Consider the following 18,064-nt stretch of genomic DNA (forward strand, 5'->3'; position numbering starts at 1 on the left):
TTTCTTTTATGCCAAAAATCATTAGGATATTAAGTAAAGATCATGTCCCATGAAGATATTTAGTAAATTTCCTACCATAAATATATCAAAACTTAATGTTTGATTAGTAATATGCATGGTTAAGAACTTCATTTGGACAACTTTAAAGAAGATTTTCTCAATATTTTGATTTTTTTGCACCATCAGATTTTCTAAATAGTTGTATTTCGGCCAAATATTGTCCAATCCTAACAAACCATACATCAATGGAAAGCTCATTTATTCAGACACTCAATTAAAAATGGACCCTTATGACTGGTTTTGTGCTCCAGGGTCACAAATATGAGCGACATGATTCATAGGATTGAACACCCCAGCAGGAAACTGTAACATTATATAATTATATTGTATAAAATCCTTTTGATTATAATTTGCTTTCAGTTTGATGTAAAGCGACCCAACGCTTGCGCCCAGTTACTGCGAGCTCTGAAACGAAACGGATCTGAGACTGAGCACTCATTAACCGCTGCTCAGCAGTCATTATTACGGCTCATCCGTGTCAACAGGACGGAAAGACCCGCTCTGCGGTGGCGTGACTGCGCCTTACTTCTTTTTTCACGAGTGTTTGTGTTGACACCTGTGTGGCTCGGGAGAGACAATGGGCCGTGTGTTGATGCTCCGACAGAGAACCACACGGGGTTGAAGCGCTCTGACAGAACAGGGAAACAAGCGCGCAGGCGGCCGGTGTGGTGAGCCCACAATGGGATCCAGAGCCCCGTCTTCCACCTTTATTGTGTGCATCGGTTCACCACAAGCCCGGTTTTCCTTCCCTGAGACTGACAGCTCAGACAATCACAGTCATTGTGCCGTTTCCGAACACCCTGCGGGCACCAGAGCTGCGTACGCCGTGTGTCACACTGCAGGGGCGTAGCCATCATTGCAGAAGAGAGGGGGACAGAAATGTTAAATCTAATAATACTTTTTTTTTTTATTGACAAGTTTTATTTTTCTATTATTTCTTACTTTAACTCGGCTGAGACTCAAATACACTGCTGGACAATAACCAGTCATTTGTATTCTATAATATTTATAGATACATAATGACAATTTTAGGATTTGTTTATATGTGTGACCCTGGATCACAAAACCAGTCATAACTGTCAATTTTTTTTTTTATTTGTTAGGATCTGACCATATTTGGCTATTTGACTATCTTACTATTTCAACTATTTGAAAATCTGGAATCTGAGGGTGCAAAAAAATTCTAAATATTGAGAAATTCGCCTTTAAAGTTGTCCAAATGAAGTTCTTAGCAATGCATATTACTAATCAAACATTAAGTTTTGATATATTTACAGTAGGAAATTTACAAAATATCTTCATGGAACATGATCTTTACGTAATATCCTAATGATTTTTGGCATAAAAGAAACTGGAGATGACATTCGTGTTCATATCATCATATAGTGAGACGGCAGAAGCTGAAAACACCGCAAGCGTCATACGAGCTTTAGTATGTGTGTAGTAAACAAAACAGTGCGCCGCGCCATCCGCCATTCATTCATTGCGGAAAACATGGCGCCTTATGCTTCACATCAAATGCTTCCGCAGATTTATAGTATTACTATAGCATTTCTAAGCATTTCTAAGGAAATCATTAGCATTCTATAGCTAATGATAAGATTCCCGTTAATCAGATCTTGTTTTAAATGTGTGCTGAAATAAATCCCGGAAAAAAGATCGATTCGCGGCATTTGAGAATCGATATCGAATCGATGTCATTTAAAAAAACGATTAATCGAAAAAAAAAAATTTTTGCCCAGCCCTACTGCATGAGAGTGTTGAGCGCTCCATGTTTACATCGCCTCATTCTGGATACGAATAAAATATCACGTCATTTACAGACTATCCTGTCTCTTTGAATTCAAATCTAGATTTATTCACACCGGCCCTCGAAAACCTAAGTGAAAACCCGAAAAAAGTGTGGGGGACGAATTTACATGTTATTAAAAGTGGGAGGCAAGCGTGCCCCGTGTAATCTACTGTACGCCCTTGTCACACTGTACATGAGCAGTACACGGATTTGGGGAGAGTTACTTTTAAAAGTAATGCATTACAATATTGCGGTACTCCATAACAAAGTAACTAATTGCATTACTTAGTTACTTTTTATGGAAAGTAATGCATTACGTTGCGTTACTTTTCGTCATCTGGGCTGGGCTTGCTTATTTATGGTTTAATAACAGAAAACCCAAAAGTTAAATTTTTGGCGACTGTAAATAGGCATGCACCGAAATTAAAATTCTTGGCCGAAGCCGAAACTAAACAAAATTAAACACTGGGCCAAAAACCGAATACCGAACACGTTTTTTCGAGTTTTTTTCCCCCATGTATTTTCCCAATTTTTTTTTCACCATTGCATAAATTAAAAAGCCAAAATGTGCTTTTCACTGTCTTGTCTTGCTTTCCAAAAAATAAAAATAAATTACAAAACAACAATTTAAAAATATTTAACACTGAACATTTTTAACATTCTAGCAGACACGATACCAACAAAGCACAATTTAACTTAAAATTAATAAGTTAGTAAAATAATAATTTTTGGCTTTTTGAATCAGGCATGTATTTATTTATTTTTTTTACTGTACAATTAAAAGCAGCCTTGCTGAGAAGAGACTTCTTTTAAAACATTAGAAAATATTACAGATCCTAATTTGAACACGATGTGTGAATGTTGTATTAAAAACAGAGCTGTTGTAATGATTATTATCATTATTATTGTCTTACATTTATTTTACAGAACAACAGTAAAATTACAATACTAACATTTATGAATGTTGATAAGAGTTCTTGCTTTTTCTCAACTTTTATTTTGGGGGAAGCGCGCAGGACGACCTCAATGCTTATTTTTGTTGACAACAGATTTATAAACGAGTCTCATTACGAATACGTCGCACGTATCGCATTGTCACATGCCTTGTAAAAATTCATAAAAATGTGACCGAGCAAGCTGAACTGAACTTTGAACCCTGGTTAACAAGCAGATCTGCTGCGAGCTCGTTAAACTAATTGTTTAAGGCCATTTCGCGATTTCAATCATCATACAGTGACCAGCAACAATCACCCCGTCCTCTTCTCATTGAAGACATGCGATGCAGCACTAAACATTCTCTGGCTGTCCGTGCTTGTAATGATTTTTGCGTCTTTCCCCGACAGTTTAAATGCTTCCACACTGCTGACGTGTGTGCTGCATTATAAAGAGTGCGCGCCTCACTCTGCGCTGGTTGCTATTTGATCGTGTCATATCATTGTTTGGTACAATTTATTCAGTCTTTTCACTTATTCGGCCTTTTTGCTATTTTTGGCCGAATAATTTTGGTTGCCGAACATTCGGTGCATCCCTACTGCTGCGAGCTCGTTAAACTAATTGTTTAAGGCCATTTCGCGATTTCAATCATCATACAGTGACCAGCAACAATCACCCCGTCCTCTTCTCATTGAAGACATGCGATGCAGCACTAAACATTCTCTGGCTGTCCGTGCTTGTAATGATTTTTGCGTCTTTCCCCGACAGTTTAAATGCTTCCACACTGCTGACGTGTGTGCTGCATTATAAAGAGTGCGCGCCTCTCACTCTGCGCTGCTTGCTAGTTGATCGTGTCATATCATTGTTCGGTACAATTTATTCGGTCTTTTCGCTTATTCACTTAATTTCGTTTGCCGAACATTCGGTGCATCCCTAACTGTAAAGGCGCTTTCACGCCAAGAGTGAAATTAACAAGCCTCAGGCTGAAGAAAATGCTTCTGCACTTATTCCCAATTTCTCTCAACACAGGGACAGGAAAGTAATGCGTTACTTTACTAGTTACTTGGAAAAAAGTAATCCGATTACGTAACTCGCGTTATACCCTCAACACTGGCAGTATGCAAACAGAACTTCGTGTGCATCTAAGAGACTGAAAATCATTGGCTGCTCAGATTCTTGATTTATCGCTCATTGTTGTGTGTGCATCTGCGGAGCCCGGACCACTGCGCAGTCATGTCCTCGCCCGCAGCAGCCTATCATTACAGCCGTCACGCAGCAATCCCACAAGCCCCGACAGAGACCGACACACACCTGGAGGCCCAAACTTCCTGTTCCCAGCGTTGGCCGCCGCACACAAACATGGCAACACGTTCACAGGCATTATTCAAGCCCTCTCTCCTGGCAAACCGCAAATGTTTTTCTGCTTTTGCATTTGTGCTCATTGTTGCTGTGCTTCATGTCTGTGCAGAGCCACGGTTGGAGGGCTCTGGGTGCCAGCTACCACAGGTGCTGCTCCCATGGGCTAGAGCGAGAGAGAGCGAATATTGACACTGCCTTGTGTAAACATTTAACGCCTAAAGACTTCGGAACACAATCTGAATCTCCCTGTATTATTCACTGCGGATGACAGATTTACTGCTTTTCATCTTTTAAGAAAACACGCTCGTTGTGGGAGCCTCCTGACTGCACCCAGCCTTACTGCACATCCATCCAAGCTCGTCTGTCCCGCAACAGCGCAAGGCTGCGAAATGCCTGAGATTCCTTGCCTTGGAAATGGAAACGGAAACCACATGTGGACACCCCTGCTAATCAATGGCTGCTCTGGTCATTTCTAAGGGAAGATCTTAACGTGGAATTGCGTGTGTTCTGCCGGGCCCTTTCTATTCTAGCTCAACAATTCGATACGTTGTCAAACCTTCACTTATCCTGACACGAGTGGATGTCAAGAAAGTATATTCTGCAATGCTCACGGTTTTCAAAAGCACCAAAAGTATCCATAACGCATAAAAGCCTCAGACTAGGGTTGTGACGGTGAGGAAATTTTCCCACCAGCTAATCAACGTGTGACAACACCGGTAATAAAGTGTTAGTTTGTGTGAGTTTCCCTATTTTCTTTGCTTTCAAATGGCTTGTATAAGTGCCATGCGCATTTTACTTTCACTTTCAAATTAGCTGCAATTGAATTGCCGCAATTCGGCGTCAAGCAATTGTCTGTTTGAGTTCTCCCTCTTTTCCTCGGATTTCAAATAGCTTGGAAAAGCGCCGTGCACATTTTACTTTCACTTTCAAATTAGCGGCAATTCGGCTTTGATTCAATTCAAGCAACAACAACATCGAACTCATAGAACTTTTATTAATAAAACAAATAAAATGTGCTTTTTTGCAAATTTTTTGTTCTGCGATTGGAGACTGAAAGTCAAAGTCATAATGAATTGTTCTCAAATACACACTGAGAAAAAAAACACTTTGAAACAATTTTCACTCATAAATTGTTAGTCAAATTGCTCTTTAAATTTACATAATTTAAATGAATTAAAGCAACACATTGTTGAAGATTGGTCTTTTACTTAATTGTGTCCAATCTACTTAAATGCATAAAATTGAACTTTACGTAACCTAGTTTACTTAACCTAAAATCATTTTTGTAGTATTAACTGAAACTGGGCAGTGGACTTTTAGTTCCCAGCATGCTTTGTATAGGGCTGGATCAGGAACGGTGATGTTGAAATTAAGTGTTATTTGATGTTTTTGGGAAAAGACAAAGGCCTGTTTGTGTATAATGTTCAGTTATGTTGGGTATTTCCAATAGTTTCTGTTTTGTCTAAGTTTCTGTGGTGAAGAGTAGCGCTGCGGTTAGGCTGTGGTGATCATGTATTGTATGGCTGCGCTAACATTAGTGAAAAGGCAAAGTGAACTCTTACTGATCGTTGCAAATGTTGGCTATGCTACTTTAATTGCATAATTATAATGTTACATAAAGTGCAATTATACAATTAAGTACTGAGTAATATTAATTAGTGCTGTCAAATGATTAATCGCGATTAATCGCATCCAAAATAAAAGCTTTTGTTTACATAATATATGAGTGTTTACTGTATATATATATACTATGTATATATATATATAAATACAAACACATGCATGTACATATTTAGGAAAATGTTTATATATTAAATATATTTAAAAACATGTTTTGGATGCGATTAATCGCGATTAATCATTTGACAGCACTAATATTAATGCACTTACTACAGTGTTAGGACTGGGTTTGGTTTAGGGTTATTTTGTAATTACTGTTTATTGTTATGTACATGAAACATATGAAACAAAGAAGTGTTACCAAGAGTTGTGTAACGTATCGACAAATGACCGGTTTTACCTAATTGCTATATAGTGGGTTATAGCTGTTAAATCTAGGAAGTCTTTACTCAACATCTGAGTAAACGGAGCGCACAGCATTTTACTGAGTAGATCCTATAGGTTTGTTTTCACAGTGGAGCTACAGAAAGATTCGTCATAATTCTTGTGATGTGATGATAAAAGTCAATAATAGCAGAATCCTTCCCGTGGATCGCTCTCAAAGCTGCTCCACGTACTCCAGTATCCAGAGCCTTGCAGGGCCTTTTTCCAGCCGAGAGCCAACATTTAAACAGAGCAAGTTTGGTGCGCAGTCCCACCCTGCTGCGTTCAGCACCATAGCACACTTTAACAAGCAAACCTGCCTTTGATGCATGTGTGCTAACTGCAGCCCTGCCTGCCGGAGAGACTGCTCCACCTGACCTCAGTGTTTAAAACCACCCACACACACCAAATCCTCTTAGAAACAAGTCCTGAACCTTTCTGTCACAATGTGTGTGTGTTGATGCACAACTTCCTCCACGTGGATTCTGGGACACAGGGCTCCTGCCTTCATGGCTTGGATAAACTGCAGCAGGTCTCATACGGTTCCAGTAAAACTACAAATCAAAATGCAAAGAGAGGTGTCCCTGCTCCTGATATACATCCATAGTTACACCGGGATGGATTAGATCACAGACTCTCCTGTATTTAAATCAGAGCTACTTTACTTCTAGACCAAATTCGTCTACTGCTGCTCCCCTTGTTCATCCACAGGCTTACAAAATCCAAGGAACGATCACATTTGTGCAGCTGAATTGGTAACAAAAACAACAGCACCCTCGAATCAGTGAACTTACTTTCATGTCAAGAAATAGTACAGTAAATAGTGGATTAGAATTTAGCTTTTAAATTGAGATTCTGCTACAGAACTGACCCTATTGTAACATATCCAAGTGAAACTAAAATGATATTATTAAATATTATGAGGGCGCGTAAAAAAAGAAGAAAATAAAATAAAAAATTCCAGTTCTAAGATGATTTATTTATTATTAACTTCTTCCATCTTCCATGGAAAAAGCAAGAATTGTCCATTTTGATTTTATGCTAACTTTTAACTTTATGCATGTGTTTTTAATATTATATTTATACATTATCTAAAGGCTACACAATATTAGGACTGGGTTTGGTTTAGGGTTATTTTGTAATTACTGTTTATTGTTATGTACATGAAACATATGAAACAAAGAAGTGTTACCAAGAGTTGTGTAACGTATCGACAAATGACCGGTTTTACCTAATTGCTATATAGTGGGTTATAGCTGTTAAATCTAGGAAGTCTTTACTCAACATCTGAGTAAACGGAGCGCACAGCATTTTACTGAGTAGATCCTATAGGTTTGTTTTCACAGTGGAGCTACAGAAAGATTCGTCATAATTCTTCAGCAGTCAATGTGATGATAAAAGTCAATAATAGCAGAATCCTTCCCGTGGATCGCTCTCAAAGCTGCTCCACGTACTCCAGTATCCAGAGCCTTGCAGGGCCTTTTTCCAGCCGAGAGCCAACATTTAAACAGAGCAAGTTTGGTGCGCAGTCCCACCCTGCTGCGTTCAGCACCATAGCACACTTTAACAAGCAAACCTGCCTTTGATGCATGTGTGCTAACTGCAGCCCTGCCTGCCGGAGAGACTGCTCCACCTGACCTCAGTGTTTAAAACCACCCACACACACCAAATCCTCTTAGAAACAAGTCCTGAACCTTTCTGTCACAATGTGTGTGTGTTGATGCACAACTTCCTCCACGTGGATTCTGGGACACAGGGCTCCTGCCTTCATGGCTTGGATAAACTGCAGCAGGTCTCATACGGTTCCAGTAAAACTACAAATCAAAATGCAAAGAGAGGTGTCCCTGCTCCTGATATACATCCATAGTTACACCGGGATGGATTAGATCACAGACTCTCCTGTATTTAAATCAGAGCTACTTTACTTCTAGACCAAATTCGTCTACTGCTGCTCCCCTTGTTCATCCACAGGCTTACAAAATCCAAGGAACGATCACATTTGTGCAGCTGAATTGGTAACAAAAACAACAGCACCCTCGAATCAGTGAACTTACTTTCATGTCAAGAAATAGTACAGTAAATAGTGGATTAGAATTTAGCTTTTAAATTGAGATTCTGCTACAGAACTGACCCTATTGTAACATATCCAAGTGAAACTAAAATGATATTATTAAATATTATGAGGGCGCGTAAAAAAAGAAGAAAATAAAATAAAAAATTCCAGTTCTAAGATGATTTATTTATTATTAACTTCTTCCATCTTCCATGGAAAAAGCAAGAATTGTCCATTTTGATTTTATGCTAACTTTTAACTTTATGCATGTGTTTTTAATATTATATTTATACATTATCTAAAGGCTACACAATATCGCCAAAAAAGTACAGTGGAAGTATGACGTCTGCATTCAATGGTATTTATACGGTACTCAAAAAACACGAAGGTATTACCATTGTACTGTACATGCACAAAATTAAAAAAGTACTATTGTGAAACACACACTGTATATTCTAGAACATACTAGGGGTGCAACGGTTCGACTTACTCACGGTTCGGTTTGTATCGCGGTTTTAGAGTCGCGGTACGGTATGTGCTATGTTTAGGGGGAAAACTATATTGTCAAATAAAAATAAAGAAAATAAGAACAAATAATCTAACTACAAGCAACAGCACAAATAAATAAACAGTGCTTTTCAGTTTTTTAAGGTAGGTCTAACAAAGTTTTTAGGTACAGAAATTGAATAAATCAAATGTGAAATAACATTGCATATTTGAATGTATAAATTAAAGATTAAACCTTATTAAAGTTACAAAAGTTATTCAATCAAGAGCAGTGAGAGATTTCCGTGTTGTTGTTGTTTGATTAATATTAAGAAAGTGCTGTCACTTTAAGAGAACGCACTGATCCTGTATGTTCAGCTGACTGTGTCTGCTAGGATACTCACAATGACGGGCATTTTGACATGATTTTTGTGTGAATTTGTCAATTCAAACATGATACTTCACAGAGAGCTTAATATTTGCGCGTGTTCTGAGATGTCGGTTCACGCGCTTCGGATGAGCGCACACACAGATCTTCTCACTGCGCGCGCACGTCTTCTGGCTCTTTAATATTTAAACTGGCAAGGCTTAAAAGAGTTTAGTTTAAACACAGATGGCAACGTGTGCTGTTCAGGTCTCACCTGCGCTATCAACACGTGATGATGGCATAAATGACAGTTATTCCAGCATACAGCACTCGCATTGATTAAAGAGTGACTGGTTTGTCCACGTATTGTTTTTTTTCTCTCTTTCGTCGCTCTTGTTGTAATGTATTGGGAAGTCAGAATATGTATCCATCAAGAAACACGCATTAGTCGAACTCTAACAAACCATATTACAGATGCATTGTCAGATTTAAGTTGAACCGCGGTCCTAGTGTATGCCGAACCGTGTGTGGAGAACCGTACGGTTTGATTGTTTACCGAGAACCATTGCACCCCTAGAACATAGTGTTTTTGTCATCCAGAAGGTCCTGCCAATTATGGTCCAAACAGCTTTCCACATCGTTTCTTGCTCTGAAGATAAAATTAAAATGCAACATTTTCCCAGGACAATACCATTTAAAGTTGGGTGAAAGGGTACATTTTTTTAATTAGACAGTGCTACTTTCTATTGATACTAGAAGGGATTACAAAATATTGAAAAATAACTTTTCTGACTGAGATTTTTCACTGAGATTTGGGATGAAACTTCACCAAAGAGTACTGTGGTGGTTCCATGGTACAGTGATCGTATCAGATGGTAACCATGTTACTGAATGACTACAACGTACCGTTTACTTCTAGGTACTTTAAAGACATCACACAATGGTACAGTACCAAAAAGAAGTATAATGATAAAGCAGCAGCATTTTGCTGCCTACTGTCTGAAACAGCCTTCAGGTGTGAAATGTTGCTGAGGTAGGCACCTCTCATGTGGAACAGCGCTAATATCAGTTGTTATACATCCACCCCACACTTGGGGATTTTTGTGACAGGTAAGGAGAAATTCGAAGCCTTGAGGGCATAAGCGCTCTCGATGTACAATGACCTGGCTTGTTTTTGTCTTTCCCATACAGTACGGCAGGAATGAGTACAGGGACATCCCGCGGTAAAGGCGTCTGACTGTTATGAGAGGAATGCCGAGCTGAGGGATCAGAGGAGCGCTGGGATGTGGAGGGGGTTAGGCATGATCAAACACGGCACACAGGTACGCCAGCGCTTCTCAGATAAAAGCAGCCCTGTCTTTACACATTTACTCCATTAAAAGCTTTCCATCATGACACACCTCCCTACATGTAAAGCTACGAGACACATCTGTGTGTGAACAAGACACCTGATCTGCTAACAAGAGGCTTTCAGAGCAGAGACGGAGACACAATGACGTGGACGCCATCAGCAAGAAAGACACTCGATTGAGTTTTAGAGACGATTTTAGTCTGCCTCTCATAACGCACGTGCATCGCTGCAACAAGTCTACATGTTCTGCTGAAGAAAAGAGGAAGTGAAACGGAGACAGAGGCCACAGGTCAGACTGGTTCGGTGTAGCAGTGTGTCTTTCAGAGAAAACGTGTGTGCCAGGACAGATGACAGGCATTTACACAAAGACAATGCACATACCTGTCTGTCACACACTGTCAGCAGGTTTTATTTTTGGCTATCATAACAAATTACTGTCATATTTCAACAGGTTCGAGCAGCAGTAGGCAGTAACCCCTCAGTGTATCTTACAAGCACATGTAGTCTCCTGTGATTTGAATTAACCTCATTAGCTAATGCTAATTCCTGCCTTTTGGCACTAAGAAATGCTATTCAAGATAAAAGCTTTTTTTTTTTTTTACTTTAAGGACAAAACTCTAAACAGTCTATGATATGTACTTGTACAGATAGATGGATGGATGGATGGATGGATAGTAGAGTTGCATCCATTCCTTGCTCTCAAATCATCCATCACCCTGCCTCGATATACAGAGCTATCATAAAGTACATAAGTAACTATCATGACCTTCCGTTAAACAGGAACAAAAACATAATTTGCTTTCATGAACAAAGTTTGTCTGAAGCTGACACCAGCAGTAAGAGTGAGAAAACTTCTTGACCCGTTCATATTGTGCTATCATTTCCTGGTAAAGTTCTTATCTAGTCCTTGTTCCCTTATAGTATGGCTTTGCTATTAAGGGCAGGTCATTACGCGGTCCATGGTGCTTAGCCGAGGGGTCATATTCCACAAAGATCGAAGGCTGTCCATTAAACGGGCCTCAAAATGGTCGAATAAGCAAAATACGTACTCGGTGTTAAATCCGCTAACTTCTTCCCTCCCTTTTTTCTCTCAAAGAATTCATAAATAAATACACATTTCAAGTGGTGACAGATCAGAATTGCAGCAGGCAGCAAATATTCCCCCTCCCAAATATATGGCACATTAGTTCTGCATATTTAGACAAAAAGATATTCCAAAAACCCTTTCAGCCCCTTAAAAATTTAACACATCTTTAAGCAGAGATCTGAAGAGGAAGTGACCTTTGACCCTTGAGGTGGGCTACTGTACTCACCCCATAACATGAGCCCGAGCTTGAAACTCGCACAGGGGCCCTCGGAGGATAACAGCCACCTTCGGAGACCGGACATGGGGAAGTTCCAGCCTATTAAGCCAGGAGTCCCACGGAGAGGCTCATTTGGGGCTGGGAGAATGAGAACGCCGCACGGGAGAGGGGCAGTGAAATGGATCCGTCCAGACCGCTAATGCTAGAGGTGGGCAAAAGCAGCTAACCGGGTGCGAGGACACATGGTTTGAATTTGGTCCCGTGTCGTAACAGGAGGAGAGAGCCGACTGGCAGCAGAAACCCTCCGACGCTCGTTTCCGACTTCTGGAGAAAGACGATCCTTCCCTGCAAAGCCTTCTGTAGAGTTTCCCTATCCCTCCCCATCTCCTGAGTCCGCCGCTCAAGATTATATCCAATCGGCTCGTCATCAGGCTGAAACAGAGCGGCCTTTGAGTGTCTGAAGAGGGTCCGAGCGAAGACATTCGGCCTCCATCACGAAGCCCCGGCCGTCAGCTCGGGTGACAAGCACATCAGGGCTTTTCCTTTCTTCAGGAAGCGCGACGCGAAGTCAGGGTGGACCCACTGTGGCAAGGGCAGAAACAGAAGGGATACATTACTAACCCTTCTAGAAACTGAATCTGGCAGTGAAAAACAGATGCACATACGTCTAGGTAAATGACAGATCTGTTGTGGAGAGATAGAGCGTCTCAATCGTCATTTAGTGAACTTAAGAAATATTCCAAATTCCAGCTTCAGTGCTGCAGCCATTGAAGCTGGTAGCCCAAGACAGTGATTTCCAAAGCACTTTTTGCATGTCTCCTTGATCAAACACATCTGATTCAACTCATTAGTAGAGACTCCAAGACCTGAAATGGATGGGTCAGGGAGACACAAAAAATGCGTACTACTGGGGAGGGGACCTCCAGGAATAGGGTTGGGAAACACTGGCCTGCAGAGTTTTTAAAGATTTATTATTGGCATTTTCACCTTTATTATGATAGCACAGATCAGAACTGACAGGAAGCAAAGTGGAAGAGAGATAGGGGGCGGGATTGGGAAAAGTCCTCGATTTGGGATTCGAACTCGGGATGCCCAAAGCATAAAGGCACTGTATGTCGGCACGCTGCCCACATGGTTATCAGTGTTGACCTGGCCTGCAGAGTTGGAACAGTTCTTTTAACTCAGGGGTGTCCAATCTCGGTCCTGGAGGGCCAGTGCCCTGCATGGTTTAGGTTCAACTTGCCTTAGCACATCTGCTAGGAAGTTTCTAGCATGCCTAGTAAGACCCTGATTAGCTGGTTTAAGGTGTGTTTAATTGGGGTTAGAGATAAACTCTGCAGGACACTGGAACAGGATTGGATGCCCCTGTTTTAACTTAATTTGATTTCTATCCTTTTAACCAGTTTTATTGATAGGTTCAGTAGAAAGACAAGACAGGAAAATTATGACGAGAGAACAGGATTGAGTAATGTTGTCACCAACTCTTGCACCACGGCTAAATAAGTTGAAGAACACCTGGCCTGTGACTTTTCAAGGGATCTTGAAGACCTTGATTAGCTGGTTAAGGTGTGTTTGATTAGGGTTGGACCTGAACTCTGCAGGACAGTGGGTCCCCAGGAGCAGGGTTGAAGATCTACGGGTTGGAGCACCTGCAACTGCTTGACCAGAGATGGGTAAGTCCAGTCCTGGAGGCCCACTGTCCTGCAGCTTTTAGCTTCATCCTCAATCAAATACAGCTGAAAAATCTAACCAAAGACCTCACTAGAAAATTACAGGCAGGTGTGTTCAATTAGCAATAGGGCTAAACTCTGCAGGGCAGTGGCGCTCTAGGACTGGACTTGCCCACTTAAACCAGCAGAAAGCAGAAAGCTCAGCTGAGACCACGAAGCTCAGATGAGTTTTTGAACTGTAGGAATTACCACAATTACCTGACTCAAACGTTTTGTTTCACGCACATTATGCAAAAATAATCTTGTGTTACTAAAACTTTCTCAGTAGTAAGATTATAGGAAATATCAAAGACCTTGTACTGCTGAAGCCACTGCCATGTTAGTTTTAGTTCTTGCAGGAGAAAGGAGGAGGAGTAGCTTTCAGAAAATTGGCAGCAAGGTGAGGTGGTCATTGAGTTAAAATGAAGCTTTACCGCAGCGGGAGGGCAGGTGGCTGAGGAATGTACTAGTTAAATTCACATACAGCATACAGTACAGTAGAGAGCTAAACACGGATGAACTGTTAGGAACCTACACACACGAACACATCTGAGTACTTCAGCACACCATCAGTGCCAAGTCAAACCCATTCCTGGCCTGATCCTAAACCGGGTTGAACTGGATCCTGGCACAGCAGAATCTTCACCCTCGTCTCAGTTACACTGTCTCTGTGCTTTGCATGTTGAACAAGATGCAGCACGCTCATTCTGAGCTTATGAAGAAGTGGAAAGATTAACTTTATTTTGAATTCCTTCCTCTTAATATAGCAATTACCCCCCTCGCCCCACCTCACCACAGCACCGGGCCTGTTCCCAACATTGAGAGTATTTGTTTTGTACACAGAAAGCATTTCATGCTTACTCTCCAAAAATCCTAATCTTCAGAGCAGCATGGCTCTACTCATTTCTGACGACTGCTGCACAAAACGCAAGCCATTTCCAAAGTGCAGTGCAAGAATGTGCTCTAGTCTAGTTCTCAAGGAATAAATCATTATGCATCTCATTTTAAGTTCTTCTTCCTCATTGTGATTAATTTCTACTGAAGTGTGGATCTAGATCAAATCAGCAGAGCTCAGGTTTTACCTTTAACACGTCATGTGAGAGATCACTTGATAGAAACTCCACTTGTGGAAAGAAATGTCTATTTGTTGTATTTCTCAAAATATCTGAACGTCAGGAGTGGGAGTCAGGGCTGGAGTGGAGCCCATTTCGAGCGCAGGAGTTTCATGCCCAAGGACAGCTCCTGTTACACCCTCTATCCCACGCTTACCATTTTCTTAGCAGTAGAAGAATTTGGATAAATGAAAATGATCCTGTTATATATTACCCATATGTTTCTACAAGAATTCAAATGACTGAGAGCGTGATATCTGTTGTTTGGAGTTTGGGTGTACGAGCACCCACTGACACTGTCTGTCATTTCACACAACAAGAGTAAGTGTCTAGTTTATTTTCAAAGTGGCACTGGCAGCCCAATTTATGGACGACCCGCCGGGAATTCTCCTGATTAGCCACTCTGGGCCTGGGGGAGTAAAGACAACAGGATTTTTATTTTTGGGCGAACTATTCCTTTAAGTATTTTAGCACAGACAAGACTTGCAGAAAGAAAATGTAAATATTGTGTCCACAAATCAAGGATTTGTTCCCTTGACATATTATTAATCTGTTCCCTTATTTTAGTTAAATTGTCGCCAAGCCGTTCTTATTCGCATTTTTAGCACTCGACTCTACTGTATTTCAAGTCCCAACCTGCCTGATAAATACTAAAACTTTCTTGGGAGAGGAAGTCCTTCTGATACCCGGTTTTGTTTTTACAAATTTGCATGCTTGATCCCAAGTCTTCTCCAGCCAAAATTAGTCTCAATTCAATAACTTACATTAACGAAAGTCCAAGAAAATCAACCAAACAAAAAGGAAATGAATTCTTAAATACGGCTGGCTACTTCCCGTCAACTGGGTAAAAATATCTCTTAGAAGTGATGTGAAGGGAGCGAGGGTCTCTGCGATTGCTCCAACACAAACCCTGTGCTATCTGGCACTATCGAGGTACTGATCCCTTGGGTCGGTCGCAGGAAGAACCCCGCAGCGGGGATGCTGAACTTCCTCTACCATTGACCTCTCACACACACAGCCGTCTTCCCATTTATCGATGTAGTTTTTAATATTAACACTATTCTGCTGTGCACACTAAATATAAATACAAACTTTGGTGACATCTATAAAAACAAAATACGGCACTAAACAATGACACAGGAAGCAGGGCCGCCCACAGTCTCTCAAGCAAGACGGGTGAAAAGTTGAAGCTTGTGAATGTCTTGATTTACAGGTGTGCTCCGTTTCAGCTTACAGATTTTGTTGTGTGCACATCAGTTGTAATGCAAGATGTAAAATGTTCAGACGCATGGCAGTGATCTAGACTTTGTAACCGAATGCGTTTCCTCTTCCACACTAATTTCCAAGCTCGGAGACAGGGAAAAAAGGCAGCATTTCTCACCGTCCCGATTTTTTTTTAAAGCTTTTTTAACATCGTCTCAGATTTGAACTAATTTTTATTATGTTTGAACTTTGCCGTGGTCCTTCCCTCTCTTCTTTTTTGTCTGACTCTCAGATGAACTGCTCGTCACAAACACTAAACAATAGTGTCATTAAGCAGCGCGGCCGCAGAGACGCGTAATTAGGTTAAAACAAAGTGGAAACTCCGCTTCCAGGGAAAGTCCAGAGTTGGTGCGACTGTAAAATGAAAACTGAGCTGCATCCATTTTTGACAGATTGGTACAGACGGGGTAATTCAACACAGTTTTTTGTCCATGCTTTCCATGTGCACATATCATATTCAGAAGAGCAAGCATCAGAAGAAAAGGCCCTTTCCGTTCACAACAATGACAGAACTGTTCTCAAGGCTTTATGTAATACAAAGGCCTCTACGGGGGGTGCGGGGAGAAGCACTTTAATGTGCCACTGCCTCTCTCTTCCTTCCAGCGCGGAGAACACACACTTACTGCAACATCTGACTCACCACCGCCACACAACACCTGCATGAGGAAGAGAAGATTAAAAACAGGAGCTTCAGCGATATCATCCCATCTGTACGCAGTCATTTGCATTTCAGTAAACAGATCCAGCATGACGCTGGGAGACAAAGCTGAAAGGTTTACAGTTCCAGTTATGAACTGGCGAAGCTAATGCAGTGTAAACGAGAGAAACACCGAATCAGTCGTTTACCAACACGAGAGATAATGGCTGAGAAATAAACGCGCTTTATTAGAGACGTCGAGAGCGTTTAATGTCAAAATACTTCAAACTGTTAATCGAATGAAGATGGGCACCCGGGACGCTTTATTCTTCACACATTTGTGCAGCAGATGTCTCCAGCACAGCAAATCATGGTTTGCTTTTTGCCCAACAGCAAGATGGATCACATGTTTTTATGACAGCTCATACATGGATGGAAACAAACAAAAAACTGAACTGTGACCTCAGCATGGAGACTGTTTGCAGGAAGGATCTGGGCCTTTTAGTCCCTGCGACTGCTCGAGTTGGGACAGACGGGGATCCATGATATATATTGAATATATTGTTATATTGAATTTTATGGTATATCAAAAATGAATTAATTGAAATAGGCTTATGGTCCAGGTTGTCATATGCACCGTTAATGCAAAATGTATGGAAATCCAGAGAAAAGATTACAAATAATAAACAAAAATACACTAAAATTACTGTATATGACTACTAAATAGGGATGTAACAATGCACCCCGAGCCGGTTGAAATTCAATACAAATATGTGACGATTCAAGTTGTTTAAGATGTTAAACGAATCGTGATACATTTGGGGGTGGGAGTTTAAATCAGTGTATCACTGAGGAGAACTGACTGTCTTCAGAAATGTTTAGATGGTATTTTCTATTCATCTTGCCTCTGTATAACGTATATTAAAGTAGTGTTCATAACCGCAGCGCTGGTTAGTTTACAGCGGCAAACAAGGAAACACTATATTGCTGCTGTTCCATAAGCGTGCTGGCAGAGTTTGTTTTAAAATTTCATTTAGTTTTGTTTTTGCAGCATGTTGTCCAATCGATAATGAAAGGATGCCTTTTCATTTATAAATTGTCCTAAATCTCATTTTGCTGCCGTTCCATAAGCGCCACCTGCTGGCAGAGTTGGTTTTAAAATTTCATTTAGTTTTGTTTTTGCAGCATTTTGTCCAATCGATAATGAAAGGATGCCTTTTCATTTATAATTTGTCCTAAATCTCATTTTGTTCAATCATTACATCCCTACTACTTAAGTGATTCACGCACAGAGTAGTGAATGCTCTTCTTTTCATGTTAATACAGGTTAATGCGCATGTGCAAATACACAAAAAACAGCAGCAGCTGTCCGTCAGTAGTGATGTGAGTCGATACTCTGCTCTACTGACACTGCAGAAAGACGGGTCTTGTTACATTTTAGTACTAAAGGACTAGTATGTTTGACATTCTTAAGACCAACAGCTTGTGTGTCAGTACACTTGACGTCAGTAAGAGTTCATTTGTTGTAAAAGCCAGGCTCCCATATGGAAATAAAGCCAAACATCACTCCTGTCTGCTTAGATAGGCACACTTCA

The 18,064-nt window shown here is 40.7% G+C and overlaps 1 long non-coding RNA gene across 2 annotated transcripts in view; it reads right to left on the reverse strand.

Annotated features, from left to right (window-relative positions):
- Window positions 1-18,064, reverse strand: part of LOC107567251 (uncharacterized) — a 70,803-nt gene that overhangs the window by 34,566 nt on the left and 18,173 nt on the right. Inside the window, exons 1-2 of one of the 2 annotated variants that reach the window (XR_001606614.1) lie at window positions 12,414-12,516; window positions 11,758-12,330 (exon numbers count right to left, since the gene is read on the reverse strand). This is a non-coding gene — a long non-coding RNA (uncharacterized lncRNA). Of the gene's footprint in view, window positions 1-11,757; window positions 12,331-12,413; window positions 12,517-18,064 lie in introns of those variants that run through there. The other variant, XR_001606613.1, reaches the window with a different exon arrangement.

The sequence above is a fragment of the Sinocyclocheilus grahami genome, unplaced genomic scaffold (assembly GCF_001515645.1).
Source record: "Sinocyclocheilus grahami isolate Dianchi unplaced genomic scaffold, SAMN03320097.WGS_v1.1 scaffold1137.1, whole genome shotgun sequence".
NCBI lineage: Eukaryota > Metazoa > Chordata > Actinopteri > Cypriniformes > Cyprinidae > Sinocyclocheilus > Sinocyclocheilus grahami.